The 7,942-nt window shown below is 46.4% G+C and overlaps 1 long non-coding RNA gene across 1 annotated transcript; it reads right to left on the bottom strand.

Moving 5' to 3' along the window:
* Window positions 1-2,675: 2,675 nt before the first annotated feature.
* On the bottom strand, window positions 2,676-5,037 carry LOC135386234 (uncharacterized). The gene is made up of 2 exons (XR_010420641.1): window positions 4,847-5,037; window positions 2,676-4,696 (listed from the first exon to the last, which is right to left on the bottom strand). It is a non-coding gene; the product is annotated as an uncharacterized LOC135386234 (long non-coding RNA).
* Window positions 5,038-7,942: the final 2,905 nt, after the last annotated feature.

Here is a 7,942-nt window from a genome sequence, read left to right on the forward strand (position 1 = left end):
TTTTAGTTATGCACAATAACAACGTATAGACAAAATACCAACTGGATTGCGAGGTCAAAGCCTGTAAATGCAATCCATCTAACACAACAGAAAAGTGAAAATAATACACAGTACAGCCTTGTGCGATATAATTAAATGTTAGAACACACAGTACATTTAAGCGTATAGTGACGTGATGTCAAAACAAATCGGCAACTTCGAGGCCACCTAAGATCAAAAACAAAACCGACTATAACCACTGATTAGGAAGCGTACGGACTATGTAACAACTAACTTTGCTCAGAACAACAGCGCGGTTAAGCAAAAATTCAAACATTTAAATATTTATGTCTGATGGGTTTTGCAACAAATATACTCTAAGGGTACTTCTCATAGAGTTAGAATTAGCATTTTCCTTAAAGGTAATGGGCAAGGAATTCCAAGCCTTCCCAGCGTAGAACTCTAGCGTAAATTTCCCATAGTTTGTTCGTGGTTTTGGCAGTTTCACGGTCCAAAGATCGCGTCTCAAATCATAGCAAGAAGAGTAGCAATAAAAAGAGTGACATCAGTTTCGTGCAGAAGTTTGTGTACAAGGCAACATAACTTATATTTTCTAAGGGAAAAAAACATCCATTATTGCGAGTAAATTAAAAGCCCCCAGCAAAACCACCAAAAATGCCACCAGCCCCATGAATATAAGGAGCCGCTCTTGCCATGTTGTGCTAACTCGAGAACGGAGATGGATGAAAACATGCTGCAAGTTTCTGCGTATACGGCTTGCGGAGTGCAGGAACTCATTAATAGGTGGTTCTGTTCCCCCGCATGGTTCGAACGTATAAAGGGACACAAATTGCAGAATGGCGGTTAGCCAAGGAGTTTCGAGGATAACGTCATAACCGGTAGCAAAAAGACGGGTGGTGTGAATTGGAAAGTTGTAGCGCAAAGAACGGAGCACGCGCACCGAAAATTTCGAGTAAATTGAACGTCAGGTAAGCGAGTTACGGCATGAACGAGAGGCAAGCGTTTCCGGGCGCCGTTACCCAGACTAAGCGGCGCTAGTTGCGAAGTCCTCATACTCCAAAGCCCATATCTGTAGAACGGAACGGCGCGCGACTACGGGATTAAAACGGTTGGAAAGAGCATGTCGAGATCTTCAAAACTATATCACACACGACCATGTAGCTGCAACACAAGCTGTTTTAGGAACAACTGCCGTCAGTCCCATGTATTGTGAAGAGTGTAAACAAGGAAACGGGTAACTCAAGAACCACAAGACTCAGAGAGCTGTAGTAAATTGTGTCACGATTAGTCAAGACGAGTACGCTGCAGAAAGATGAACATCTTCTGACGCGTGTATACTTGTGAAAGGAGGCCGCAAAATTTGGCAAAATGGAGTTACAAACGCGTCTCTGCCCACAACCTTCGAACCGCTAAAGACCCGCCGGTGGTGTGGTGTGATTTGAGCAATCGTAGAGCGATTCAGGTGCTACTATAGGACGTATATTTTGGTGTCGATGTGACGAACGGAGCGGAAGTTACGGCGCTCGGAATGTATCGGAAGTGCCACACGGAGGTCTAGAGGTATCGACCACCGTTAGGATTTCTCACGTGCCGTAAACGTGCACGAGAACAGGAAGGAATGGACAATCCTTCACAACAAACTGCGTCCTGATAGGATCCTGTTAGTCCTAGATACTAGATCGGGAACCGATGGGGTTCAACAGCCACCTCGAGTGGGGGTTTTTGCGCGCGTAAAAATGAACGCCATGCGGCTTCCTTTCGAAAAGGGCCCAAACGTTTGGAAAAACAGCGTTAGGAACGCGACTTTCGAACGCGAACCGATCTTCCGAATGCGACTTCGTTAGGAACACGACTTCCGAACCTTTCAAGAGATGAAAGAAGCAGCCATTGTTGCGTGCAACATGTTAAACACAATGCATGAAAAATGCTCGTCGCTATGTATATGTATGACAATTACAGCCTGTGCTAGTATATTTTCTATTTCTACTGGACCAAGTGGATCTGCGGAATTTTCCTGCTGGACACAAGATGTATTTGCTGGACCAGCAACCAAGCCTGCTGGTTCACCAGCTGCTGGACCAGTAACCAACTCTGCTGGTCCACTAAGTTCACCTGCTGGACCTGTAGCAGTACCTACTGGTCCAGCACGAGTTAGAATGGACCAGCAGAAAATCTTGGACTTTTCAATAGGGCGCGATATAGAGATGTATTGATTATTTCTTTCTGCTCAGTGTATTCTTTTAGCAGAATAAACAGTTCAGCAATATGTGCATTCGTACGCACTATTTTCGGCCAAGCATGCAGTGATCCCAGCTGCTATAAGTGACCGTAACTTGGACCATTTAGCAGAGGGGACCACTGAATGAACTTCACTAGTTCCACTTTCAACTGGTCTCTCCTTCAAAGTGGGACCTGTCCAATAAACCACTTTGAAGTGGTCCCACTCTTGATTTTTGCTTGGGACGCTTCTCCAGTCACGCGGAGCAGCACCGTTGTCAATGTTCCCAAGTAAAGACTATTCTGCGAATATGTACTATTGTAATACTGTACTGAAATAACCGTTATCATTGTAGCAGTACCAAAAAGGAAAACAAAAAATAACGGCATAAGACACGTATTGCATGCACATGCGTGGACTCTAGCGTCGTATGACCTAAAGCCGCAGGGATTCACAGTGACAGAAAGCGATGCCTTTATTGGGCGAATACTACAAAAACAGTAATGAAGAAATAGGGATACAACAGCTGGAACATAAAACATGCTAGCCTCGCACTGCGTTTCTGCCGCTGGACCAGAGACACATGATGTAACCTTCCTCACGCGAATCCACTCGCATGGAACTTAGAAATGTCCAGGCATATGAATACGCACCAGAACAAACACAGTAGTAACACAGATAAAGAACGTGCTAACCTCCCACAAAGTCTCTATTAGTGAACCACAGATCGCGGCTGACTATTTCTGCGTGAGTCGAGTCATGCAGCCCACCTCCAGATGACTAACTTTCCTATGAGCATCCACGCTAACTCATGCATCGCAAAACTCGGTGACATTACATACGCGGGAGACTTCGCAAATCACAGTGAGTGCGTCGTTCTTTACCTCGAACGAGTGCTGCAAGTAAAGACTGCAACACACTGTGTTATCAATTCTGAAATCTTCAATTCTAGCGTTGCATTCCAAGTCGTGCAACGGGCCATATCCAGTCTGAAGCAAAAACCTGAATATCGCTTTTACACATGTCACATCTGGAGGCGTGCGCCTCAGAATTAAGTAGATGTGCACATATTGCTGTCCGCAAACCGTTTTTACCCTTGGATAGTACCTAATACACCACTTATATGGGCTATCATCATCCGGCGGGAACTCGGGGCTCTCAATATATCGGTCTCCAATGTCCTGCTTTTGATGAGCGTAGCTTCTGATGTGCCACGTGTGCTTCCACGTATTCATCTTACGGAAGTCCGTGAAGCTGTAGGTTGTCGATACGTGTTCACGCTCAGTGCTTCCCACTTCTGAAGACATGGTACTTGGTCGTAAGTGATGCTGTACAATCGGTTGTCTTCCTCACTTTCGCTTTCCTCAATGGACGGCACACATGAGCCTACATCAGCTCAGAGCAGAGCACGAGAGCACGGGACAACTATGAAAGAGACACGAGACGGAGACACTGCTGGCTATTTGCCTACCCCACGTGACTCTCCACTTCCTTCTCTTCCACCTGCTCCTCCTCGTGTTTCTTTATCCTCTCCGCCTTCTCTTGAGCGCGCGCTTTTCAAACATCGCTGACGACGTCGGGACACTCTGCCGTCCTCCTAGACTCTATCATTTGCGGCATCGGTGGAGCAGTTAGTAGGGTGTCAGCCCACTGGCCTTAATTCCCAGGACACGTTTCGTGGTTCGGAGGTACGGAAGACTTGGTTAGCTGAAGAATGGGAAAGAAGAATCATTGACGAAACCAAAAGAAAAAGAAAACGAGCTGTCGGCGTCAACCCACTTTGCGAGGCTCTCACGTGCGTTATCGCTATCTCTCAGTGATACGGCGGCGTCTGTCGCCCATAGCCTGGAAAGAAAACATTTCCGTGACATAATCCAAGGGTTCAAGTACAGTGGACTAGAATGAGTGGTGTGCTGAGCGGCCTATCCAAAGCACGCCTGAAGCCGGGCAAGTGACATTGGACAGCACGCGATTGCCGCACACCATGCGAGTTCTCGTTGAGCTACGACAACACGCTTAGTATTCACGTGTGTAGTTATTTTCGGAGTAAACGTTTTTTTGAAAGCAGCCTGCTTGTCTGGATATTGAACTATTTAATCTGCCGCCAAGTATTTGTGCTAAAGCCACGTGACACCCTGACGTGTCGGCTGTCACGTTAAGGGCAACCTCCATGGAGCGAATGTACAGCGAAAAAGCTGCGAACTTCGCTCAGCGTCGGACGCCCTGCGCGAGGCGTCAAAAATGTGAGCGTCCGCCGCCGATCTGCCCATGCCAGATATTTTCGCCCAGCGTCCGCGATTCCGGAAGCGTCAACTGCAGATGAACCAATCAAAGTGCTCTTCCGCTACGATCTACGCCAGATCGCCTGCACGTGGTCGTCTGCTCTCGTGAATCATCGTCATCGTCCTCTTCTTGCAACTGGATGCTGTCGTCTGCTCGCTGTTTCGCCAACTGCATCATTAGAACGTGAGGCATTCCCTGCCAAGAAACATGTTTTCTTTTCACAGTAGTGAATATGCTTTTCGGTACGTTACTGGGCGCATCTTTTCAGACAGATGTTAGATTTAGTTGCAAAATTTGTGACATTAAATGCACTTTTTCGAGCAAGTGATTTCACTAAGCTTTCACCTTATACCCTGGCAACAGTGACATCACAGCATGACTTCCCGACGCCGTCCGCTGGTTTTTCGCTCCATGGAGCTGGTGCCGGCGAACAACTGGCGTCGGAATGCGCGTGGCAGTCTGACGCGCGAACTTCGTTGCAAAAATTCGCTCCATGGAGGTTGCCCTTTATACCTAGTTCATGTGCGCTGCCAGTGAAGGACACGGGAAGAGCACAGCGCAAATGATCTCGAAGGCGCGGTGGCCGCTTATCTTTATCAGTGGAATGACAAACAGCAGTCTATCAAACAAGCACGCTTTTGATTGTCGTTATGTACACATAGCACAGAAAAAAGAAGAGGTGACTTGCCCAATTGGCCTTCGTCCTACTTTTATCAGGGGACCGTGCTTTCATCGCACACACGAGGCCATCAGACTCCCAAGAAGCACGATGTACTGAAGGTCGAGTGCAATAGGGGTGAACGGTATGTGTCTTATCAACCCAAGCAGCAAAATGTACTGAAAGTCGAGTGCAATAGGGGTGGCCGGGTAGGTGGAAGAACTTGAACAGACTCGTGAAACTAACGAACACTGATAAGACACATACCGTCCACCCCTATTGCACTCGACTTTCAGTACATTGTGCTGCTTGGGAATGTTCTTTCGTTTCGCGAGTCTGTTCAAGGCCTTCCGCTTACCCATCCACCCGTATTGCACTCGACTTTCAGTACATTTTGCTGCTTGGGTATAATGTCTTGATCTCACTTTGTCGCAGTCTCTTCACAGAATTATTGAGTTCTTCTTTGCATTTTTCTTTCTTCTGTTGAGCTGTTTGCTTGGTCATGGAAGACAAAAAGCATGAACGTCCCACTTTTCCCCACCTTCCATGCCCATGCATATAGGTTATGAAACGTACACATGTTTATTAACGAATGTTTGTACGCAAACTTCTGAACTGATATATGTTATTGTCGTATAGTCAGGAAGCTGCAGGTTCTCCTCAGTGGCACAACCCAGTTTTCGCCCAGTTAATGCATGAAACTCTCCGTTCGTTGTTTTTAATGTCCACTTGTATTTTGTGTGTACAGTCCGTATACATCACGCCTGCTTTTACTGGACTTGTTAAAAACGTTTAGCTTGCCGTGCTGGACACAGAACTAAACCACGTTTATTGGAAAGAATTTGGTTGGAAACACAGGATCGGAAGTGTTACAGGATTGACGACTATTGCGTTTCAAAGAAAAACAAAAGCGTCGATTATGCCTCATTGCTGTTTTGATGACATGCTGTAAATACGAAGTGTGTTCAAGTCATTCAATTGCAGCGTGAATTGAGGGTAAACATCCCGGGCTGTTTACCCACAATTTGCATGCACCTTTAACACGTCATACCTAACCGTTTAAATTTCATAACTATAGTGAGAACGATGCCCAGAAGAAGAACAGTCACTGTTCGAAATATCGGCGGCTCTCGTCCTGAGGCAACTCCCTTCGTAAGAAGCCTAGCTGTTTTGTAGCCCATGGTAAAAGCGTTGAAAAACTAGTGCATGAAAAAAGAGAGAGAGAGAAAGAGAGAGATACGTCACACAACACAGAAAACAGGTCGTCTCCCCAGATGATTCACATTAATCGACGACCATGGCGTCGTTTTATGATAATAGTTGCTTTGCAGTGTAAAACAACGCGCTATCATTTACGCATTTATTTAGTTATTACATTTTCGTATAATACCTTAGCCACACCGCAAACTTAATGTATTAAACGGAATGGCATTTAATTCAGCTCTTAACCAACCATCATCTCGAATGACGTCGTGCGTAGAAAAGCTTATCACTGGGTGTGTCTGCTATAGGCGAGGTTATCGCGAGGCAGCTGCAGGCATTTGAATGCTACGTTACATTTCATCTAGCAAGCCAAGACAGGAGAGCTACGTCATGCTTCGCCGTGGGCGACACGAACAGACGCCTTTGGCTACGCTCTGCAGAAAATTGTGTCTTCAGTCCCGCAGGATCCTTGTGAATGTTTCAGGTCATTAAAATCAATGGCTCTCAAAATACGCAAACAAACTAACTAACGAACTATCGAACACACACACACAAACAAACAAGTGTGCATCATTCACTCGAAGTGCTTCATCGATATAGTTTTACTTTTATTTGCATGTCCATAAACAGCGCGTTTGGCACGGGCAACGGCACGACAACCAACTTTGACGTTGATTGTGAACTCGACACGATGAAATGTACTGGTTCTGTAAATCATATCAGAAATAGAATGCAATAGTACCACTCTGGTACGAGCGCAGGTCTTCATGGCCGCGGCACAAAAAAAGGTCGCACACCAGGACCTGGTGCAACCAGAAAAGCTTTTCTTCACGCCGAGCCCCACAACGCGTTATCCTCTCCAGCATTAAATCAGCAGTTGTGACCCTACATTTGACCGATACATCCAAACCATTAAGCCCAATTTAAAATTATCGTGACGTTGACAACGTGTTCCTGAGCTTGGGGAAACGACGAAAGACAAAACACGAACAGCACAAGACAAGCTCAATCAGCCTTGTCTTGTTACTGCTTGTTTTGGTGTGGTATCATTCCCTAAAGCTCAGGGGGAGATATTGCCAACGTCATGTTATACACCAGCTCGCTTGCATTTTATTTCCGAGGTCAACACTAAATTATCGCATTTTGTAGAAGTTGAACGATTGCTTTCGCATTACTGCACGTTGCATCAGCAGGGAGACCGCTAAGTTTTCGTCTACCGTGGTTTTCGCTGCCGTCGCGGCCAGTGCCGGACTTATGGGGGGGGGGGGGGGGGGGGGGGGGAGTGGGTGGCGCAGACGGATCGCACGTTCTACGGTCCTCACCAAAGCTGGCCCCCCACCATTGCGGTTGTCACTGCTTCTTCTGCCTTGGGGTCTCGCCAAAATCGCATATACAGCAAGAACTTTCGCGCACATGGAAAGCACCAACCCATTTTACAGATTCGTACAGTCACTGCCATATAATTCACTTGTCAATCTTCTTGGGCACCTGAAGGCTTGTGTTATGTGCTTCTGTTGTGTGTTTCACACACAGAAAAGTTACGGTCCATCGTGTACGGTACGTGCCTAAAACGGGGCATA

Source organism: Ornithodoros turicata, chromosome 2 (genome assembly GCF_037126465.1).
Source record: "Ornithodoros turicata isolate Travis chromosome 2, ASM3712646v1, whole genome shotgun sequence".
Classification (NCBI taxonomy): domain Eukaryota; kingdom Metazoa; phylum Arthropoda; class Arachnida; order Ixodida; family Argasidae; genus Ornithodoros; species Ornithodoros turicata.